This window comes from Tamandua tetradactyla, chromosome X (genome assembly GCF_023851605.1).
Source record: "Tamandua tetradactyla isolate mTamTet1 chromosome X, mTamTet1.pri, whole genome shotgun sequence".
Taxonomy (NCBI): Eukaryota; Metazoa; Chordata; class Mammalia; order Pilosa; family Myrmecophagidae; genus Tamandua; species Tamandua tetradactyla.
The window spans coordinates 15,964,148-15,989,111 of NC_135353.1; the positions used below are offsets into that span (position 1 = coordinate 15,964,148).

At 38.2% G+C, this 24,964-nt stretch overlaps 1 long non-coding RNA gene across 1 annotated transcript in view; it reads right to left on the bottom strand.

Annotated features, from left to right (window-relative positions):
* The window catches only part of LOC143670833 (uncharacterized), a 214,207-nt gene that overhangs the window by 148,273 nt on the left and 40,970 nt on the right, over nt 1-24,964 (bottom strand). The window contains exon 2 of the long non-coding RNA XR_013169456.1: nt 15,414-15,560. This is a non-coding gene — a long non-coding RNA (uncharacterized LOC143670833). The remainder of the gene's footprint in view (nt 1-15,413; nt 15,561-24,964) is intronic.

The window sequence follows — 24,964 nt, forward strand, 5'->3', positions numbered from 1 at the left end:
ATAATGTTTTTGACACCTTTGCAAAGTTTTGTGGAAATAAGGGATACAGAGATGTTGGCTGGTTGTTGGTAGATACACTGGACACATTAAGGAGTGAAAGGGATGGAATTAAGGCTTCAAACGAGAAGCTTAAGCACCATCTGACAGATGTAGAAGTTTCTATGAGTAACCTGAAGGAAAATCTTTTTTCCTGTAGCCATAGAATTGACATCTCTGAAAATCAGACTCAGAATCTTACTGTTAGAGTAGCAACTTTACAATAGAAACTGAAATCTCAATGTTGCATTGTGTCTGCCATTAAAGTGAGGGCATTGATTGGAAAGGAGTGATACCCTGAAAAATGGGATGGTGACATATGGATTGATAATGATGTCTGGGGAGAAGTTGAAACCCTAGGTTATGCTGAGTCTTCTCTAGATAATTCTGTAACAGTCTGACCTGAGGACATAGCCACTCAACCTCCTGAAAGGATTAGCCCTAGAGTGCTCAATCCTGTTTCTTCAGATGAAACTGCAAATGAATGCCCTGAAGCAAATGGCTTAGAATATATTTCTAATTATTTTCATGACCCACCCCCACCACCCCTCATTTCCTCCAGACCTATAATTAGAGTAAAGTCCCAACAGGCCCCTAAAAGTGAGGTATAAAGTATCACACATGAGGAGGTACATGATACTCCAAAAGAACTATGTGAGTTTTCCAATTTATATAGACAGAAATCAAGGGAATATGTGTGGCAATGGATTTTAAGGGTGGGGGATAATTGTGGGAGGAATATAAGGCTGGATCAGGCTGAATTTATTGATATGGGCCCACTAAGCAGACATTCTGCCTTCAATGTTATAACTCGATGGGTTAGAAAAGTTATTAACAGTGTGTCTGGATGGTGGGTTGGAACAAGGTCAAAGGATGGCCGACATTACCTGAGGTAGAAATGCCAGAACTTCCCTGGTGTAATGTAGATAGGGGATCCAGAGGCTTAGCGAGATTGGAACGTTAGAGTGGATTTATCATGCAAAGCCTGCTCTTACACCCCAGGAATGTCTGGAGGATGCATCTTTTACCAGAACAGTGAGAAATAAATTTGTGAGACTAGCGTCTCACAAATTCTTGAAGAGTTCTGTAGTTGCACTTCTCTGCAGATCAGATATTACTTTAGGAACTGCTGTCACTGATCTGGAATACTTAAACACAATTAGGGTAACTGGATCCCGAGTTGGCAGAAGCCAGGTGGCAGCACTTAATCCCCAAAGACAGGGTAGACATGGCTATTATAATAGACAGCAAAGTCAAAGCAAGAGTCAAAATTATATGACTTGCAGAGATTTGTGGCATTGGGTAGTAAATCATGGGGTACCTATAAATACAATAGAAGGACAGTCGATTAAATTCTTGTTTGAGCTGTATAAACAAAAGAGTTCTAGGTCAACTGAACAGAAGTCTAACTTGAATTACCAAAACAGAGAGTCATGTACCCTTAATCAGTTTCCAGACATGAGACAGTTTACAGATCCAGAGCCTCTTGAATGAAGGGGAGATCAGGTCCCTTTGGGGGAGAACACTTTTACACTGCCACAGATTTATACTGTTAATCTTCCTCCAAGCCTTCACCAAGGAGACAAATGCCCTTTTACCAGGGTAACTCTGCATTGGGGAAAAGGAAATGATCAGATGTTTCAGGGCTTATTAGACACTGGTTCACAAGGGATGTTAATTCCAGGTGAACCAAAATGTCACTCTGGTCCACCAGTCAGAGTTGAGGCTTATGGAGGCCAGGTGATCGATGGAGTTTTAGCTCACACCCTTCTCACAGTTGCCAGGATCACACTGGACCCATTCTGTAGTTATTTTCCCTGTTCCAGAATGTATAATTGGAATAGACATACTGAGCAACTGGCAGAATCCCCACATTGACTCTCTAACTCATGCAGTGAGGGCTATTATGGTGGGAAAGGCCAAGTGGAAACTACTAGAATTTTCCTACCTAGCAAAATAGTAAATCAGAAGCAATACCAGTTTCCTGTAGGGATTATAGAGATTACTGCCACTCTTGAGGACTTGAAGGATACAGGGGTGGTGATTCCCACTACATGTCCATTCAGCTCTCCTGTTTAGCCTGTGCAGAAATCAGATGGGTCTTAGAGGATGACAGTGGATTATCATAACCTCAACCAGGTGGTAACTCCAATTGCAGTTGCTGTTCCAGATGTGGTATCATTGCTTGAGCAAATCAGTACATGCCCTGGTATCTGGTAAGTAGCTATTGATCTGGCAAATGCTTTTCTCTCAATAGCTATTAGTAAGGACCACCAGAAACAGTTTGCTTTCGGCTGGCAAGGTCAGTAATATACTTTTACTGTCTCAGCTCAGGGGTTTATCAGCTCTCCAGCCCTATGTCTTAATCTTGTCTGCATGGAACTTGATCATTTCTCCCTCCCACAAGACATCACATTGGTCCATTATATGGATGATATCATGTTGATTGGACCTAGTGAGCAAGAAGTAGCAACTACTCTAGACTTATTGGTAAGGCATTTGCATGTCAGAGGATGGGAGATAAATCCAGTAAAAACACAAGGGCCTTCCACTTCAGTGAAATTTCTAGGTGTCCAGTGGTGTGGGGCATGTCGAGATATTCCTTCTAAGGTGAAGGATAAGTTGCTGCATGTGGCCCCTCCTATGACCAAAAAAGAGGCACAATGCCTAGTTGGTCTCTTTGGATTTTGGCAACAAAATATTCCTCATTTGGGTATGCTATTTTGGCCCATTTGTCGAGTGACCAGAAAAGCTGCTAATTTTGAGTGGGGACCTGAACAAGAGGAGGCTCTGCCACAGGTCCAGGCTGCTGTACAAGTTGCTCTGCCACTTGGACCATATGATTCAGCAGATCCAATGGTGCTGGAAGTGTCAGCAGCAAATAAAGATGCTGTTTGGAGCCTTTGGCAGGCCCCTATAAGAGAATCACAATGTAGACCCTTAGGATTTTGGAGCACATCCTTACCATCTGTGGCAAGTAACTACTCTCTTTTGAGAAACAGCTTTTGGCCTGCTAATGGGCCTTAGTAGAGACTAAACACTTAACCATGGGCAACCAAGTTACCATGATACCTGAGTTGCCTATCTTGAGCTGGGTGTTGTCTGACCCACCAAGTCATAAAGTTGGGCGTGCAGAGCAGCACTCCATTGTAAAATGGAAATTGTATATATGATATAGGGCCAGAGTATGTCCTGAAAGCACCAGTAAATTACATGAGGAAGTGGCCCAAATGCCCATGGTCTCCACTCCTGCTACATTACCTTCTCTTTCCCAGACCAGTGCTATGGCCTCTTGGGGAGCTCCTTACAGTGAACTGACTGAGGAAGAGAAAACTTGGGCCTGGATTACAGATGGTTCAGCATAATATGCAGGTACCACCTGAAAGTCAAAAGCTGTAACACTACAACCCCTTTCTGGGGTGTCCTTGAAGTGGTGAGGGAAAATCCTCCCAGTGGGCAGAACTTTGAGCAGTGCACCTGGTTGTTTATTTTGCTTGGAAGGAGAATGGGCCAGAGGTGTGCTTGTATACTGACTCATGGGCTATTGCTAATGGTTTGGCTGGATGGTCAGGGACTTGGAAAAAACATAATTGGAAAATTGGTGACAAAGAAGTCTGGGGAAGGAGTATGTGGATAGACCTTTCTGACTGTGCTAAAAACATGAAAATATTTGTGTCCCATGTGAATGTGCACCAGAGGGTGACTTCAGCAGATGAACTTTTAATAATCAAGTGGATAAGATGACCTGTCCTGTGGATACTAGTCAGCCTCTTTCCCCAGCAACTCCTGTAATTGCACAATGGGTCCATGAACAAAGTGGTCACTGTGGTAGGGATGGAGGTTATGCATGGGCTCAGCAGCATGGACTTCCACTCACCAAGGCTGACTTGGCTACAGCTACTGTGGAATGCCCAATCTGCCAGCAGTAGAGACCCACACTCAGCCCCCAATACGGCATCATTCCCCGAGGTGAACAGCCGGCTACATGGTGGCAGGTTGATTACATTGGACCCTCCCTTCATGGAAGGGGCAGCAATTTGTTCTAACTTGAATAGACACATACTCTGGATATGGGTTTACTTTCCCTGCACGCAATGCTTCTGCCAAAACTACCGTCCTTGGGCTTACAGAATGCCTTATCCATTGTCATGGTATTCCACATAGCATTGCTTCTGATCAAGAAACTCACTTCACAGCGAATGAAGTGCGGGAATGGGCACATGCTCATAAAATTCTCTGGTCTGAAGCAGCTGGATTGATAGAAATGTGGAATGGCCTTTTGAAAACTCAATTACAGTGCCAACTAGGTGACAATACCTTGAAGTGCTGAGGTAATGTTCTCCAGGAAGCTGTATATGCTCTGAATCAGCGTCCACTGTATGGTGCTGTTTCTCCCATAGCCAGGATCCATGGGTCCAGGAACCAAAGGGTGGAAATGGGAGTGGCACCACTCTCTATTTCCCCTAGTGATCCACTAGGAACATTTTTGCTTCCTGTCCCTGAGACCCTGAACTCTGCTGGTCTATGGATTTTAGTTCCAAAAGAAGGAGTGCTTCCACCTGGAGAAATAACAATAATTCCATTGAACTGGAATCTAAGACTGCCACCTGGTCACTTTGGGCTACTCATGCCCCTGGATCAACAAATCAAGAAAGGGATTACATTACTGGCTGCGGTAATTGACCCTGACTATCAGAGGGAAATAGGACTGCAACTACACAATGGAGGTAAAGAAGATTTTTCTTGGAATGTAGGAGATCTCCTAGGGCATCTTTTAGTACTTCCATGCCCTGTGATTAAAATCAATGGAAAGCTGCAACAACCCAGTCCAGGTAGGACTACCAGCGTCTCTGAAACTTCAGGAATGAAGGTTTGGGTCACCCCACCAGGCAAAGAACCACAGCCTGCTGAAATGCTTGCCAAGGGTAAAGGGAACATGGAATGGGTAGTGGAAGAAGGTAGTGATAAATATGAACTACTACCATGTGATCAGCTACAGAAAGGAGGACTGTAATGCTCATGTTATACTATTTAAGTTGTAAGATATCAAGTTTAAAAATGAATATTACCCAAGGTCTTGCACCCTATTCTGGAGAGAGTTAATCGGTTTCCAGTTATATGCAGGACAGTTGAATATTGTTAAGTGAAAGAAAAAATGCAGGTTTTATTGTTTTTTATTTAGAAACTAGGTATGGTTTACGGTGATATGTATAGCTTCCAAGCTGACAAGGGGTGGACTCTCATTGTCAGGTTCACGTGTCACCTTGGCCAAGTGGTGGTACCATTTGTCTGGTCAGGCAAGTGCTGGCCTGTCTGTTGCAATGAAGGCATTTCATAGAATTAAATCATGATCACGTCAGCTGCATCAACAGCTGATTCCATTTGTAATCAGCAAAGGGTTGTGTCTTCTGCAATGAATGATGCTTAATGTAATCACTGGAAGCCTTTTAAGGAGGATTCAGAAGAGATAGGCTCTCTTACTGCTTTGGCTGGTGAGCTTCTCCTGTGGAGTTTGTTCAGACCTCCATCAGAATTGTCAGCTTCACAGCCTGTTCTGCAGATTTTGGACTCTGCATTCCAATGGTTATGTGTGACACTTTTATAAATTTTATATTTGTGTTTCCTGTTGATTCTGTTTCTCTAGAGAACCCTAAGTAATATATACAGCCTCCAGACAAACTCTCAAACAAGCTTAATTTTGCCCATGCCTTCTCAGCTGGAGCCTGAGAAGTCCTACACTTGTATCCAAACAGCAGTCAAGCCATAGAAACATAGCCACAATAAAGAAAAGGAAAAAAAATCCTTCTCAGAGCAGGACCCCCTTCCTCGGGTTTGCCCATCAAGAGCTTAAGCTGGTATGTTGGTTTGTGTATCTCGAGGTTCTATGTAGCCTATATACGAGATAGAGCCAGAGCAGGTCCTGAAGGCACAAGTAAGTTACATGAAGAAGTGGCACAAATGCCCATGGTTTCCACTCCTGCTGCCACATTACCTTCTCTTTCCCAGACCAGAGCTATGGCCTCTTGGGGTGTTCCTTACAGTGAATTGACTGAGGAAGAGAAAACTCGGGCCTGGTTTACAGATGGTTCAGCACGATATGCAGGTACCACCCGAAAGTGGACAGCTGCAGCATTACAACCCCTTTCTGGGGTGTCCTTGAAGGACAGTGGTGAGGGGAAATCCTCCCAGTGGGCAGAACTTTGAGCAGTGCACCTGGTTGTTCATTTTGCTTGGAAGGAAAACTGGCCAGAGGTGCGTTTGTATACTGACTCATGGGCTGTTGCTAATGGTTTGGCTGGATGGTTAGGGACAGGTGTCAACTTGGCCAAGTTGTGGTACCTGTTCATCTGATTGGGCAAGTGCTGGCCTGTCTGTTGCAATGAGGACATTTCATAGGATTAGGTCATGATCACGTCAGCTACATCCACAGCTGATTCCATTTGTAATCAGCCAAAGGGGAGTGTCTTCTGCAATTAGTGATGCTAAATCCAATCATGGGAAGCCTTTTAAGGAGGACTCAGAGGAGACAGGTTGCATTCCTGCTTTGGCTGGTGAGCCTCTCCTGTGGAGTTCATCCAGGCCATTCATTGGAGTCGTCGGCTTCGCAGCCTGCCCTGTGGATTTTGGACTCTGCATTCCTACGGTCACGTGAGACACTTTCATAAATTTTATATTTGCAAGTGTTCCCTGTTGATTCTGTTTCTCTAGAGAACCCTAACTAATACATAGCCCCTCCTTTCCTTCAGGTCCTAGTCTCTTTCAAGTATTTTGTGCTGTCTGATCCAAAAAATGTCTGTGTTTTTTTTTTTTTCTTTTTCTGTCAGCCCTGCCCCTTCTGCACCAGGGCAAAAACCACCAACCTCTGCTTTTACTCTAGGTTCAGCTGAGTTCGTGGCCTATTTTTAATAGTCAAAATTTATTAATTAATTTCACAGTTGGAGCTTGGTCATGCTCAGGCCCCGCTGCTAGTGAAGTCTCTTTCCTTTCCATTCTGGTAAGCAGCCTGTGAGGGAAGGGTGCTGGCTGCTGTGGCTTGGGTAACTCACAGTTTTGGGTGGGTTTGCAGCCTGTCCAGCTTGTTCCGATTGGGGTATGTTGTGTGTCCAGTCACTTATGTGCCCCCAGCAGTTGTTCTGTACTGTTCCTGGCTATTTACTAGCTGCTCTGGAGGATGAACTAAACCCTACACCTCACTAAGCTGCCATCTTGGCTCCTCCCACTGCCCTATTATTAACACCTCCTATTGATGTGAAATATTTATTACAATTGATAACACATTTTAATAATTATATTACTAACTATAGTCCATTGTTGAACTTAGTGTTCATTATTTCTGTAGTCTATTTCCATGAATTTTTAAATTATTTTTACTCTCTTACCATATATACAATCAAACATTTCCCCTTTTAATCACATTCAGATATATATTTCAGTGCTGTTAATTACATTCACAATGTTGTGTTACTGTCACCACCACCCATTACCAAAACATTTCCATCATTCCAAATGTGAATCCCGTACATTTTAGACCTCAACTTCCAATCCCCTATTACCACTCTGTCCCCTGGTAACCTAATATTCAAGAATATGACTCTATGATTTTGGTCATTCTAATTATTTCAAATCAGTGAGATCATACAGTATATGCCTCTTTGCATTTGGCTTATTTCACTCAATATGACATCTTCAGGTTCATTCATATTGTCACATGTATTAGGCCATTAGTCTTTGTTTGCCTGAATAAAATTCCAATGTATGTATGTACTCCATTTTATTCACACAGTCATTGATTAATGGACACTTGGGTAGTTCCCATCTTCTGGCAACTGTGAATAATGCTGCTATGAACATCAGTGTGCAAATATCTATCCAAGCCCCTGCTTTTAATTCATTTGTGTATATACCTAGTAGTGAAATTTTGGGATCATATACTAATTCTACAGCTAGCTTTCTGAGTGACCAACTGTCTTCCACAGTGGCTATACCTTTATACATTCCCAACAGCAATGAATGAGTATTTCTATTTCTCCATATCCTCTCCAACACATTTTATTTTCCATTTTTTTAATAGCAGCCAATCTAGCAGGTGTGAAATAGTATACCACTGTTTTTTTTTAATTTTCATTGAGAAATATCCACACATACCACCCAACCATATTATACAATCAATGACTCACAATATCATCACATAGTTGAATATTCTTCACATGATCATTTTTAGAACATTTGCATCATTTCAGAAAAAGAAATAAAAAGAAAAAAAAGGAGTATGTCATTGGACTTTTGATCTGCAGTTCCCTGATGGCTAATGATGTTGAGCATCTTTCCATGTGCTTCCTGGCCATTTGTATATCTTCTTTGGAGATGTATGCTCAAGTCTTTTAACAATTTTTAAATTGCATTGTTTGTCTTATTTTTTTGTTGTTAAGTTGAAGGATTTCTTTACATATTTTAAGTATTAAAACTTTATCAGATACGTGGTTTCCAAATATTTTCTCCCATTGTGTAGGTTGTCATTTTACTTTTATGATAAATGTCTTTTGAGGCCCCAAAGGTTTTTATTTCTTTTTGATCAGGTCTTGTTTATCTATTTTTACTTTTGTTGCTTATGCTTTGGGTGTAACGTCTAAGAAACCGTCAGCTAACACAAGATCCTGTAAATCATATATTTCAAAACTATGTTCAGAATAAGACTTATTGCAAACTTTTCTTATACTTTTATTTCTGTAACAAAAAAAGAATTAAAAAATTAGAAATCATTAGTTTACCCTGAAAATATGTGTATTATTATACTAAAATAATATATGAAATGTTTCTCTGTCTTTAATTTACTCTCCAAAAATTACTGAACTGATGGCAAAGGCAAAATACCATTTAAAAGAAAATTTACTGTACTATGTAGAGAATATCCATCATATACTCATAATATCTTTACTTGGCTAATCATGATAGCTTTTTCCATTTAATTAAAAATAAAACAGCAAAAGCACAGGGTAATAATCCTTCTGAAAAGCGAAATGCTATTTTTATCTCTATATTTAATCACCCTGACATTCACTACAACAAGGGGCTTGCACCCACATGTGCCAATATCTGCTGCAACGATTCTCAGCAACCATTCTGTGTGCTTCTGCTTTCTTCAATCAGTATAAACTTTAGAACTAATGGCAGGGAAATATTAAGGGAGAAAAGCTCAAGTGTAGAAGGAAAGTAGCAGTAATCAGTACCTAGTTCCTTATTTTCTTAGGAGGCTCCTCACTCCCATCAGTACAGGCATGTTATTTTCTCTCTGGGGCCAACTCTCCCTATTATGTTTTGAAGATTACAAGATATAAAAACTGCGAAAACACATGGTAAACTCTAAAGATCTTTACAAAGACAAGAAGATGATACTACTATATTCTTTCTTTTAAGTCCATATGTTTTTATGCTTTTTAAAAACATTTTTATTATGAAATATAATATATATATACAAAACAGCAATAAATTTCAAAGTATATAGTAACAAGTAGGTATAGAACAGATTTCAGTGTTTGTTATGGGTTACTGTTCCACAATTTTAGGTTTTTACTTCTAGCTGTTCTAAGACAAATTGGAGACTAAAAGAAATATCAATATAATGATGCAACAGTCATACTCATTTGTTAAATCCTATCTTCTCTGTTAAAACTCCTCCTTCTCTTTTGATCCTACTCCCAATCTTTAGGGGTATTTGAGCTCTGCCCTTTCTATCTTTTTCATGTTGGAAAGAGGTATCAGCAACATGGGGTAGGGGGAGGGAATTAGTTGATGTTCTTGGAAAGGCTGATCCCTCTGGATTTCAGGATTTGTCTGGCCTATGGAGGATGTAGGTTTCTGGAAAGTAATCTTAGTATGTGAAACTTTTGTAAAATCTCAGAGAGAGCCCTAGATATTCTTTAGGGTTAACAGAAATGGTTTGGGTTGGGATTTGGCAAAGTGTGATAATTAGCAAACTCTAGCTAAGGCTTGCATACAAGTAGCCTGCAGAATAAACTCTCGACTTTATTTGATCAGTCTTAGCCACTCTTACTTTGTCACATTTCTTTTGGTCAGGAAGGTGCTGTCAATCCTTTGGTGCCAGGGCCAGGCTAGTCCCTGGGAGTCATGTTTCACGTTGCCAGGAAGACTTTTACCCATGGATGTCATGTCCTACATAGTGGGGAGGGTAATGATTTTTCTTGCAGAGTTGGGCTTAGAGAGAGAGAGGCCACACCTGAGCAACAAAAGGGTTTTCTGGAATTAACTTTTAGACATAACTATAGGTAGACTTACGTTCTTCACCACAGAAATCAACCTCACAAAAGCAAGTCTCAAGATTGTGGGCTTGGCCTATTGGCTTGGGAGTTCCTAATATCTGAGACAGTGTTAGGGGTTTCCGCAATGTAAAGCTTAATAGTTCCATACATTTTATCCCATCCCACAAGGAATTTTGCCAATACTTTTTAATTAACTGCCCAACATACTCTGGTGTGTAGCTGGGTACTACCTTAAGCTATACAGAACTGCAAGCCTTCATTAATAGTCTGGGCTTCATGTGTTTCGGTGGTTTAAATGAGCTCTCCAGACAGGTAGAGTTAGAAAATTTAGGTTTGGGACAAAATAAACCTCTCACACTTCATTTCATATATTTTTTACACTTTAAAGTTTCTGAATTGAGATGTCCTGAAAACAGTGTGTGTAACTGATATAGTATTGTTTCAATTTTGTCTCCAAATCCATGGCTAAATTAGTATTTCAAATTACAACTCATAATTTATGTAGTCAAAGAAATAAATGTTATTTTGTGTGCTATCCTCCACAAAGGTAACACAAACATTGAAAAAATAGTTTCCAACATGGAATGAAGGATTAGAATAAAACACCCTTTAAGAAATTGCATAGTTCCAGCCATAGTCCTAGTCTGAAATGATGAAAAGGGAATTTTATTAGAACGCCTGAACAATTTATATCTTATTACCATAGTCCAGTCTGTAGAGAGGGCATAAATCAGACAGGAATGGATCTCAGAGGTGCATAGATCTAATTTCATTTTATAGATCAGTTTTCCTTTAATATGAGCAATGAAAGAAGGGGCAATATATGCTCTCTGCTAGGGACAAAGAGGTCTTATAACATTTTTATTGACTGGCAAATTCTTACCTACACGCACATCATCTCCAAGTTCTACTAGTTTCAACTGCTTTGTTAGTACCACCAAATGGGCTTTCATTCGACGAATGAACACATGCTATGGAACCATCAGTTTTCAACCTTTCTGAGTAAAATGAGACGTATCTCTTGCAACCCATCAATTACCAGCCATTGATTTGCAAAGGATGTTCAGTTCTTTACCACCGGTCTTTAAATCAAGTTTTTTCCAGGCCACTGACAAATGTGTCAGTTTTCATTCTTAGAAGGGTAAAATGACACCTGCACAAGCAAATATGCAGATGAACAATTTAATAGCCATACACATGTATCCATTTATTCCCCTAACCCAGGCCTATGGCAATGTGCCTAGCTGTATAGCGTACCACAGCATTCTTTCCTGCTGACCACCTCTACTGCAATCTAATAAACCTTCACAGCTCAGCTCTCTAAGCAGCCACTGATCCTCAGTTTAGATGATATTTTTTGTACCCAAGACCAACAGCTGGGGTCTGCTCTAACCCTAATGGGTCATTAGAAATTATAGCTACGTGTTCAAGTTCAAGTCTAATTACTGCTAGCAATGCCTACTACCATGAAGAGCACATCTACCAAATGCCATCTGATTGACAGCAATATATTTAATCGTCCAGTAAGCATATATAAAATGTACATATGTAAAAGCATATGGAAAATGTGTGTAAGGTATGATAAGTGCTCAATACAAGTAAACAAGTGTCCTTAAGAAATAATGGTTGTAATCCTTTCCAATTTAAAACAAATAGAAATTGTTGGCACTGCTTCAGCTGTCAATTCTAACTCTTGAGTCACTGATTCTCAAACCTGGCAACATACTTCAGTGTCCTGGGGTGCTCTAAAATTTTTTGATCCCAGACCAATTGAAATCTAATCTCTGGTGAGTAAGACTGAGACATCTGTATTTCTAAACGACTGGAGACTATCTTGGTGCATCACTCAAGGTGATAAAACAATCAAGGAGCAAGTAGATTTATAAAAAAAAATCACACCACTTTGCCTGATTTATCACATGTTAATTATTCTACTATCACTTTTTTTAATAGTGGAGAAATAAATGGCTAAATACATGCTTTTCATCAGTGATGAGTATAAATATTTCAGGTATTTTAATAAGCATGAAATAACCAATTTGTTTATGTTCCATCTGGAGTGGGGAAGGGCAGGAAGAGAGTTTACTGTTTTTTTTTTTACTATGAATCAGGCAACAGAGATAAATGAAACAAAGTAAAACACATTCTCTACCCTTTGGTCTCAGAGAGAAAGAAGGGCACATAAACAAATAAACTGCACTATCGCTTGGTACATGTATGCCAGAGGCAGGTTCTAAGTGCTGGAGAACACAGAGAAGAGATCAATTAACAGTCTTGGGGTGTTAGGGGAAACTTATATAACATGCAGAGTCTTGAAGAATGAATTTGCAGCAGTGGGGGAGATGGCAATTCTGGTGCACATAATAAATCCAAAAGCAAAAAATCAACAGTCTAGCATGACAGGTGACATTTTAGATAGCTCAGTGAGTTAGAATGTAAGTTCTACGTAGGTTAGTGTATGAAGGTGCATTTAGAGAGGAAGTCATATTGCGAAAGATCTTGTTTGCTAGCTAAGGAAAATTAATCTAATCTTATAGTTGACAGAGTAGCAAGAGAGAACAAACAGATGCTTGTAAGCTGGAGGGTAAACTGATCAGATTCCATTAGGAAGAACACTTCAGTGGGACTCTATAAGACGTGACAAGAGTGGAAGCTACGGCCTAAATAGGTTTTTGTTACAATTGCTTTTCCTGCTTAGAGCAAAACAAAAGCTTTTTTCTGTCAATGAGAGGGAAAGGATGTGAGTTGAAGTGTTAAAATCAATAGCTAACATTTCTACTTTATGCTTTCACCATATGAGTGAAAAATAATGATTGGAAGGGCAAGTGTACTTGATTTCTCATGTTTGCAAAACTGTCATCTGTCTTTCAGGGTTTCACCGAGAGTATATTTCTAGTCTCTGAGGTGCTTCCTAACAATTGTCCATCTCAGTTAAGCATTCTGAATTCCTTCCTCTGTCTTGTGTTTTCTGTGGATTTGCCATAAGCCTGTCGAACCTAGAAGCCCTGTTCAAGGATAATATATCTTGAAGGGATATTGCTGCAGTGCTATATGGAACAGTTCTATCTGTCCCCAGACAATCAAGTGGTCAGGGGGTTTGCTGATCTCCCGGTCAAGGAAGAGCCTTTACAAAGCTGTTCTACATAAGGATGCTTGGGGCAGCTGTGCACATGAGTAAGCCAAATGATGGGTTTCAAAACACATACACTTTGCCACTTTGATGGTAAATAATTTGGATAATCATAACTATTTTGTAATTTAAGGAAGCCATCTAAACAAGCACACTAATTTTATAATTGCCAAGCCAATCACTGGGGACTAAAAGACAGAACTCTTTCCCAATTACCTGTATACAACAATTGCAGAAATGAAGTTCTGAGGCAGAATGCTATCTCATAATACCAGTATTTTGGCTGTTGATAACCTATCTAGCAGCGGGAAGTTTATAAACAATTACCCTTTGCAAATAAGATCTATATGAAACTCTTAATCCAGTTCTTTTAATAACACAAGTTCCTGGTATGAATGTTTTTTTATAGATGAACTCTTTCTGTGATTTATGCCCAGAACAGTTATGAAGAAAAATTAGTGTCTCAGCACTCTGCATTTAAAGCACGACCTAGCAAATACAACCAAGTATGATAGTATTTCTCTCATATATCATTTTCTGAGGAAAAGGGAAAAAACTGCAATGAATTGGTTAAGGAGAAATAGCTGAAGTTTAAACTCCACAAGGGTGTGAGTTTGTGTGTGTGTACATGTTCCTCAGAAGTCTCTCTTCCTCTTTGATTCCATGTATCCTTTTCTGTAAAATTTGGGAGTTGGCAGGATATAATCTTGCCCACACAACCTGTTATACAAATGAGGGTGCTTGGTCTGAAAAAGCAGGAAAAGCTCATCCTGAGTTATTGTGAAATAATCTAGAGAAAACTCTGGATATAGTAGGTACAATTTTGTGAGTGTATGCATTTTCCAGTGGAGAAGAATTTTCTCTGATACTAAGAAGTCCTTAATCCTCCAAATAGGTTAGGATCCACTGATTCAAGGTTTCTTCTACCTTTAAGTGTCTATGATCTAAGTATCTGGAAAATTAAAAAAAAAATAGATCTGCAGGCAGTTTGATGTGGAAGTCTCACTGTAAGCTGGTTCTATCATTGTACATACAATTATACAAGAAAAGCAGCCCCATCAAACACACACACATACACACGTGCACACACACACACTTTGTCAATTCATCAACTTTATAAACCATCTTTCAGGTCCCAGCCATGAAGAGAAGCCAAATATGGTGATGTCCTTCTGAACAAACCCTCAATGTGCTCTAATACAAACCTAATTGATAATGAAGTGAAAATATTGGCCTGAGTTCCAATCTCAACTCTGCTAAAATCTAGATGTGTGACCTTAGGCAAAGCTCTTGACATTTTCTGCCTTCGGTTTCTCTTCATTAAAATGATAGCTGTATTGTTATGATAGGAAGTCAAAAGTCAGTTCTCACCTCAAAGTTGTATGGTGCAGTTGTATAGAATTGCAGAAAAGGTTCTCTGCTAAAAATCCAACACTATAAGTGTTATAGTGATCTGACAACTTATTCTCTGTTCTCCCATATTTCCTTACATTCCTCATTATACATTGAGGGGAGAATTAAGCTAAAATATCAAATAAATGCCTTCGTTCAAAACTGAAATGTCTTCACATATTATGTAATGACATGCATTTAGCATATTTCTGAACCCAAATGCTTGCTAAAATTATTAAAAACAGCCAGTTTCTTGGGCAATTGGTTCATTGCTGCTATTAGAAATATTTGTACAGTTAGTGAATCAGATGTTTATAAAAAAGAGCACATTAAAATATTTAGTATTTAATTAAATAGTGCATCAATGAAGGTGTTCATAAGTTGAGGTGCTGTAGACCGACAAGTCAGATACAATGTGAACTTTGACAGGTGATGAGTAATAATGCAAACTCTGTTGACCCATGATTTGATAATGAGTGTTCATAACCAATCTGAGAAGATCTGGCCATTCAGAGACAGCTTTATGAAACTGAAAGTGAACCAATTTCTTTAAGTACTGTAGCATAAAGATTCTTTACCTTGAAGGCTTTGTATTGGTGTGCAGGTCTCTCTGTTCTTCCTTTCATACACATTGCAATCGGATCTTCTGAAGAAATTATTCCTTGACACTCTTGGCAAGCGTCTCCTTTCATGTGGGTTTCCACAACACTTTCTTTCCAAGCACTCTGTTTTTGAAATAAATCAGTGAATGAAGAAATCACTTTCTATAAGCTATTTCAATTACTCACTAGACTGTATTATTTTTATGAGTAGGGCAGTGTTTTAGGAAAACTTATGGGCACATTCTCAACAACACTGAAGAGAGGAAGGAGCAGACAGGGCTTGGCCTGGGATTCATCCACTAGGAATGACTGTGGTTACTGAAGCAATTAACTCACAATGTAGCTGGGCTAAGCAGTCCAAGAATTGAGCCCTGGATCCAAGCTTCGTATTCTTTTTTGGATCACTATGCAAGAGTGCCATGTATGGGGTGGGGGTGGGGATAGATGAAGTATACCTGAGACCTAAGGGCAACAAAAGTACCAGGAATTCAGCTCTGGAGGCAGGGATCCCAGGACTGGGGGTGGACTTATGCTCAGACTTATCCCACCAGACCAATTGCTACACATCCCAATTTAGACATATTGACCTGCAGACTGAGTTTAGATTAAGTTCACAAATGGGAAGGTCACCGGTTGTCCAATTGTGGAGGGCTAATGAAGGCAGAAATGTAGTTTCTAGCACAAGGCCTTGTGGCATATAATTATATAAAATATATATATATAATAATATAAGGCAATTATACAAGGTGTCCTCATATGTTGACCTGAGAGGTTGGCACAAAATAGATGTTCAATAATTATTTTTGGAATTGAACTTAATTGAATATTTTTACAATTAATAATGTGGCAAATTTTCCAACTCTTCCTATATTGCCAGTTTACAGGGTCCTATTATTTGACTGAGAACCATGTACCAACCATAACTTAGAGTCAGGGAGACAGATATCAGTAAATTTTCTCCATTTCATATCATCAACCTCTACTGAACTCCTACTATTTGCAAGCATCTGTGATAGCCCCCAGGGATTCAGAAGTAGTTTGGTCCCTTCTCTCAATTAGCTTATGGACTTGTGAGGGAAGCAAATAAGTAAAAAGAAAAAAATTATCATCATAAATCATAAGGACTCAACTAAAAATTAGGTCAACCAACACTTTTTCCAAAGTCAGTTAAGCTCATAGAAGCATGACCTGAAAGTTATTACCTTGGTGTTTTTATAGCACAATGATCAGCGCAATGTACCTTGAAAGTTGGTACTATTGTTTCTATTTTTTTCCTTGTCTCCATAGCAGCTATGCACATGCTGGACACAGTGGAAACTAGAAAAAACATGGTGACTATGTTGCTTTTCAAGAAAATTATTAAATGAAATGTCATGTTAAATGGTATTCATCCTATCATGATGACATAGCATGTGATTAAGCATGCAGGCTGTAGAGTCAAGTTGCCTGATTCAAATTCTTTCTTTGACACTTCCTAGTGATATGAAGGGCAAGATCCTTAATAGTTTTGTGCATCACTTACTTCATCTATAAAATGGGCTAATAGTAGTACTTGACTACTCTATGTGGGTGATGTGACAATTAAATGAGTCAACACATGGAAAGTATATAGAACAGTGCCTGGCACATGGTAAATTTTCAATAAATGTTAGTTATCACTACTAAATGTATGGCTAATATATACATGCTTACAAGAATTACAAGGGGATTCAGATCAAGGGCAAATTATGACTTATTGGGGTGGTGAAACCATGCATGAATTTATTCTTTCTTGGATTTCAAATCCGTTAATAGTGTATACTGCTTAAATAATTAAAATATGTTTTTAAAAAATGCAAAAAACTTTAGGAGAGTTTAGACTATATATCGCACATGTTCTGCCAGAACTAAAACAAGCAAAACTCCTTATATATACACATCCATTAATTTCTCTTCTAATCCCAATACATAATTGTACCAAGGAAATACTCAAGGGTCACTCAATATCTAGCCCTCTACTCCCTCAAGTCTCAAACGCATATAAAATATAATAAAATATAATTGATGCAGCACAAGGAAAGGTGACTACAGGAATATATAAATTAACTTGCAGCCCTCATAGGATGCCCTTAATAATGATGTATATTCTAGGATTAAAACTCACCGGAAATCACCTTAAAAATATACTCCTTTCGGTAGGCAATGATGGCTCAGTAGCAGAGTTCTCGCCTGCCATGCCAGAGACCCAGGTTCAATTCCCGGTGCCTGCCCACATATAAAATATATATATACATACATATATTCCTTTGTATCCTACCTTTGATATGCTGATTTGTGGGCCTATTTCCTCTGGATTACACAAAAGCCGAATTTGAATACTGACATTAGAAGCAAGGAATCATGTTTCTTCAATGGCAAATGTGCTTTCTTGCTGACTGGTTTTCTGTTTATTAAGAATGATACCTGATCTGAACCAAGTCCTTTGCAAATAAGCATACTCTCAGTGTTGTATGAATTTCATTTGGTCAAACTCTTAATTTTATAGGGTACTATTTTATATAACATATATCGTTTATGTCAGACCAAAAGTGTTTGGGAAATTTACCACTGAAAGGAAAAAAAAATCACCAAAGGAAGAGTTCAAGATGGGATTGCTAAAAATAATGCAATTGCTTCTTCAAAGTTATTGGCACAATTTATTTACTTATACTTCATTGTTCTATAATCTCTATTTTCAGTCTCTGATTCTTCTACAAGAGAATTGACTTTCTATCCCAAGCCTGGTAGCTCCTGGCATGATCTTAAACTCTGATTCTGGGGACGTTAAATCCAGCAAGCTGCTCACAGCCAGAACAAAAAGAGCAAGAATTCCAGGCAATTAAGAGATGTACTGTTAATGCCAGTCTTTACCTCCTGATATTTGAAGGGCCCTGGCACCAAGCATCTCACGCCACTTCGTTTCTATGAACAGAAACCATTTGCCTCTCCATTTTTCCCTTTCCCATGCAGCTGAAGAGGCTTCTGAATAACATAACCCAGACAGTCCAGATTTTTCTGCTGCCAAAAGTAAGAAAAGTAATTGCAGATACATCAGCTTTATTTATGAACTGGCAAGCACTGCTGAAGTTTAACTATTCAAGCACATTCAGAGGTGGATACTTCGTAATAAATGGCTATTAGGCTTGGGCCGAGGAAAAGGACCATGCAATCAAAAACAAAACAAAACAAAACACCTGCTGTAGCAGCAGCAGTCTTAGTGAAAGAGCTTTTAATGCGAATAAAATATAGAATTGCAATTTAGGAGATTCATCATCAGATGAAACCAAGTCTAAGGGGTGCTATGGTACTGAGACCCTACAGTATAATTTGTTTTATATTATGGACTCTTTATTCAGAAAATTTTTACATTCCCTCTCGAAGATATGATTTCACTTATGCGAACATAAAATGTAAGGAGTTTCTAATGCGTGTTTCAGAATGTGGCCCAACACACACACACACACACACACACACACACACACACACACAGATGCACATATTACATTCCAACAAATTTTAACTATTTTATTGGAAAGACAAAACTGAAGTCCAACAAAAACAGTTTCTAAGTTCTTGGCATCAGGGAACAAACACCACATTTCACCGCTGAATTTTGCATGGGAATGCGTGACAGGCATTAAATTTCAGCCATGTAAAGAAATTGTTTAGGAAAGATTTGTAACCCAGCTTTACAAGATGCCAATATATTTCCTTTAGAAGATAAAGGAAAAAAAAACTTAGACTGCATTTTATGCACATTGTGTTTGCTGCCAGAACATTTTAATGTTATCTTTAAGAGAAATAACATTAATAATATTTGATAGGCAGTGGATAATGCCCTTAGAAAATGTGAATGCCATCAGATTTCACTGAAACTTAAATAATCCAACACCACAGTTGTATATATATATAAAACAGAAGTCTATTATGGTGGCGATTTGGTGGGGGGGGAGGGGTTATGGGAAACAATTCCCAAATTTCATTATTACCACTCTTCATTTTAATTATTAGAATGACTTTACTTTTTAAAGAAAATGTTTTCCTGGTAACTCTAATGCAGACTTTTATGCAGATAATAATACATTGTGGCCCTTTTCTATTTCTTTCTCTGTAAGTGTTCAATTACTACTTCGTTTTCCAAAAGAAAACTGTTACCTTTGCTTCACTGTGGTTTATCTGAAATTAAAAGAAAGCATCCTTCCTTTGAAATGTCTCAAATTTTAATATTAGTACAAAAATTACAACCTTCTTAGCTATGCTCTTTTGGAATAAGGCAATTGAGGTAAACCTAACAATGTCCAAGCCATAAAGGTAGAAACTGCTTACTGTTCCATTGACTCCCTTTACCTGCATAAAAGTCAACTGGAAATGGTACAACAATGGTTATAATTTACTTAATGTGGGGAAAAATTAACATATAAGAAGTAGATTTAGCAATAGATGAGAGGTTGGCAAACTACAGAGTATAGACTGATTATAGCCCAAGACCTGTGTTTTATAGCTCTAAGGCTAAGTATGTTTGTACATTTTTAAGGGGTTGTGAAAATAAAGAAGACTATACTATAATGGCTGCATGTGATTTGCAAAGCCTGATATTTACTATCTGTCCCTTTCCAGAAAAATGTAAATGACAGAAAACAAAACCAAAACAAAAATCAAAACTTCCTATTTATTCAGAAGCTTCTAAATCATCTGGTTTGAAGGATGACAAGTCCCATTTTCCATTTAATCTAGGTTGCCTGAGGTGAAAACTGTGGAAGTTAGTCCAAATAGTCAGCAGATTTTTCTATTTCCTTCAAATTTAACTTTTTTTTTTGAGTGCCCCATATGTATATAAGGATCATTCTCATCTCTACATTTCTGGATCTAGAATGTCAAGTTGCTGCAAGTTCTTCAGAAACCCAACAATATGCAAATGTCAAGTATCACATTTTTATAAAAATGTCTTTTTTGTAATGGAAATGAAAAATTAGGTGAATTTATTAAAGAGCAAGGTTATTATATCATAAACAGGAGCTAGATATGACTCTAGAATGCAACAACATTGTGCTATCATAAATGTCCCTGATATTTGCTTGCATATTGATTGTTAAAGCACATTATGAAAAGCACTATATATGATCATACCTCCAAGCCTTCCTTAAAAGAATCTTTTGAGAGATTCAAGAAGAGCAAAATCAAACTGCTTCAGCTGGTAATGAATGGGTCTAGCAACATGAATTTCTCCAAAAGTGACCAAAAAGTTAATTTCAACATTGTGTGTGTAGACATTTATTTTATTTGATTTTTGAATTTCTCAAAGATCCTAAGACAGGCACTATATATTTTTTTATCAATCTCATACTGCAAGAGAAAGACTAAGTGTTATTAATAGGTCTATCAAAAAGTCCTGTTAATGCCTTTTACCTGTTTCTTACTTTACTCCATCCACAAAGTTTGATTTCCAAAAACAAACCAAACAATAATTTTAGGAGAAGTTTATGTAAACATGTGTGATAGCACAGGACTTAGAACAAAAGATATTGGGTTCAAACATAATTCTGGCTCTGACATTTATAGGTTGTATGACTTTGAGCTGTCAGTTAACTTATGAGTCTTTCCCCACTGCCATAAATAGGAATAAAAATGATTACTTTGTAAGGAAGCTTTGAATATCAATCAAAAGTACTTAAAATGTGAGGCAGAGCATATATTACAATTTTCATGTTACTTTCACATGTATTTATTTTGAGCTCCATAATGACACAGCAGGGCTGGTGAAGAACTAGCGATACAGCCATTTGTAGATGACAACACTGAAGTTCAGAAAGTTTAAGTGACTCGTCAATACACTTAATGAATGCTGTTGGAACTTGAATCCAAATTCTGGCCTTAGCCCAATGTTTTTTCCACTGTACTATGATGCCTATTGGATCAATGATTCATTGCCATATCAATGTATATCACATGTTCCTGATCTTATTACATGGCATCCTCATTTTAATAAAATATTGCAATTTGTACCAGCCAAATATCATAGTTCCGTTTGATTCAGCTTCACCTATAGTGACATAACTGTAGATTAAAAGGACCAGTTTGGGTCTTTGGTGGGCCCTTCCTCCAAACTTCAATCAAGCATACTATACCTTCCAAGTCTACCAAGAGTCATCCAGTTACTAGTGTAATCTTTCCAAAATTGAACAGTTCTTTGTAAGATTTGCCCTAAATGTCATTGATTGCAACCAAATCCTATTTATCTTTGGCTTCTGCTCAGGCAAGAAAAAATAAATATGTGTAGATAGATAGATAGATAGGTACATAGATATATAGATAGACAGATAGATATGTATCTACCTACTTGCAGAATTTTAGCAAAAGAGGAGAAATTTTGAAAAGTTAAATTAGAAGTTGGCAAAAAAAAAGCCACCTGAGGAGTGATCATTGATGAAGAAAGAGAAAGTCTACGAGAATACCTATTCTCTCAGGTTCTCAGTCGCAAAGTTAAATTTTGAAATGTGGACTCATTGTTCTAATTGCATTCTGCGTCATTAACGACTTTTTTTTTTTGCATGGGCAGGCATCCGGAAACAAACCCAGGTCTCCGGCATGGCAGGCGAGAATTCTGCCACTGAGCCACTGTCGCACCACCCATTAATGACTTCTATTTAACACATTTATTACACTTCAATTTAGGGAATTAGTAGACAACTGACAATAGATTTCTGACCATATCAACATGAAAAAATAATAATAGAAGAACACTCATATTGCAATTATTAAAGTTGTTTTAGCATTTGAATTTTTAACTTCTATTTCCAGAAATTTATAAGCGAGTAGTAAATTCTGTCTCTAAACTGCATGCTGAATCTCAATACTGCTGTATTTATTTTCATTCACATCACTATCACTGTGAGAACCTGTACCTTCATGATAACCTTAAAACTTTTAGTCATTTTTTTTTGGTATTAGAAGATTCAAATTGCAATCGCATAAATTTTAACAGAAAAATCTAAGAGAGAATATATTCTTTTTCAGAGGCCTCCCTTTTTTCTGCTGAATTAAAGACTTTCACTACATTACTTAAGAATATTATTCTCAACAAATCCTTCATTGGAGTAAAAGTCACACTATACACTTTTTAGTACATGCTTTCTTCCCTTATCAAATTGTAATTAATAGCTACCTCTTTCTTTGAAGAGATCCACTTTTTACACAAAATTTTGGAGATGTGCATACTGGAAATGTTTTAGTCAATTTAGTAGAAAATCCTTTAAAAAAAATCATTGAAACCAGTAAGAGAAATATGGTTATTTCCTTGGCTTGTGCAAGGTTATAGGTTTTATAAGTGGGTATGTGGTTGTATTAGTTCTCCTATTGCTGCTGTAACAAATGACCACAAACATAGTAATAACTTAAACCAACACAAATTTAGTGTCTTACAATGTCAGAAATCCCACATTGATCTCATTGGCCTAAAATCAAGGTTTTGGCGGAGTATCTGGAGGCTGCCCAAATTCCTTGGGTCATGGAACCCTTCTTCCATCTTCAAAGCCAGAAACATTTTATATTCCTGTGCCTTTCTTATATAGTATCATTTCCCTCTGACCCCAGTCAAGAAAGGTTTTCTGCTTTTAAGGATTCATTTGATTAGATTGGGATCACTTCAGTTACCTTAACGTCCTGAATCTTAATCACTTATGCAGAATTCCTTTGCCATGTAAGATAACATATTCATAGGTTTGGGGGATAGAGATGTAGACGTTGTTAGGGAGACATTTTTCTCCCTACCACAGCAGTAAAGCTGTAATTAGAAGTTAGGTAGCCTGATGTCAGTCAAAGTTCTTGGGTCATAAGATATATCAAACAAATATGCGGTAAATAAATTAAAGTGGCCTTAGGAATCTAAACAATGTGACACTGGAATGGATGTATTGTAATGATTGGCCCCAAGGTGGGCATATTTTTACTTCTCTTGCTTTTAATTATCCTTCAGCTTCTTAAAATGTTCATTTGATATTTTTTTCTTGATATCAAGCAATAATATTCAATGTCTAACCAAAGAATAGTCAGTTAACCGAAATTTAAGCCCAAAGTATTGTGGATTTGATCTGAAAAACAAACCACCTGATTTCCCTGGAATAATTTCTGTTTCAGGGAAATGAAGTCAGAGAGCCAAAAGCAACATCAATTTAAAAAATCATATCAACCAAATTAAGGGGAATTTGTAAGAAGACTGTAAAAGTTTAGGAAAAAATCCCTAAGTTGTCTTAAGTTTTTATTTATTAATTTTCACTAACATACTGATTAGAGTGATATCATCCTGTGTAAGGGATGCTGATTACATTCTTTGTTGACTTTTTTGGCAGCCTTACTGAGGTGCAATTGACAGACAAGAAATTTTGTGCATACTTAAAGTGTACAATTTGAATAGTTTTAATATAAGCATTCACCTACAAACCATTGCCATAATCAAGATAGTGAACATACCCATCACCACCCAAATTTCCTCATGCCTCTTTGTAATCGTTTCTTCTCACTCTTCCACAATTCTCTGTGCCAGGCAACCACTGATCTCATTTCAGACACCACATATTAGTCTGTGTTTTCTAGAATTTTATATAAACGAAGTTACACAGTTTCAATCTTGGCAACCTGAAAACAGAAAACTAAGGGCAGCTGCATGGACATTGTGAAAAGGGGTTGGGATAAGAAAACTGCTTGGTAGTAGCCAAGAAGCAAAAAACACAAAAGGGAAATATGTTGGGGGAAAGTGAGACAATTCACATCTCTACTGAGACTTAAATATGGCCATATTAACTTGGAGGGATTTTAGGTAAGAAACCCAAATTACTAGTTAATGGTGAAGGGTGGAGAATCACATAATGCACCATTAAATAGAAGAGGCTCTGGGGAATGGCTCAGAAGAAACACCCTCTTTCCTGCCATATTAGCCTCCAGAATTGAACCCAGGGACAATGAAAAACAGTAGCAGATGGGTTTGAGAAGACTCTTTAGGAGGTGCTAAAGAAAAGCCTCCTTTCTCCAACCAGAACATCTTGGTCTTCCAGCACCATTCCACAGGGTGCTTTCTGAGTGGTGCTTTTTGATGAGTAAATTCCCCAGGGCTTACTTGAAATTGAAGGATGTGGCTCCCTATTGTCTTGAAGACAGGTATGTATAGGGAGATCAGGAGCTCTAAGGCAGTCCACTGTTGCTTACGTCATGGTTAAGGTGAACAAGAAACCACAAGCAACTACCACAGTTCTGGAACACCCAAACCCAAGTATCAAAGGGAGAAAGAGGATTAAGACCCTTGCTAACCTATGACAGTGACTGTGGTAAAATCAAAGAGAAATGCCCATGTACTTCTTTCCCCCTCAAGGCTTCTACTGTCCGTTTCTGGCCCAAACACCCTCCTCAGTCCACACCCCTTCTCATGAAGTGTACTGTGGTGGTTTGAGGTTGTATGTACCCCAGAACAAACATGTTTCTAAATCTAATCCATTTCTGTGGGTGTAAGTCCATTGTAA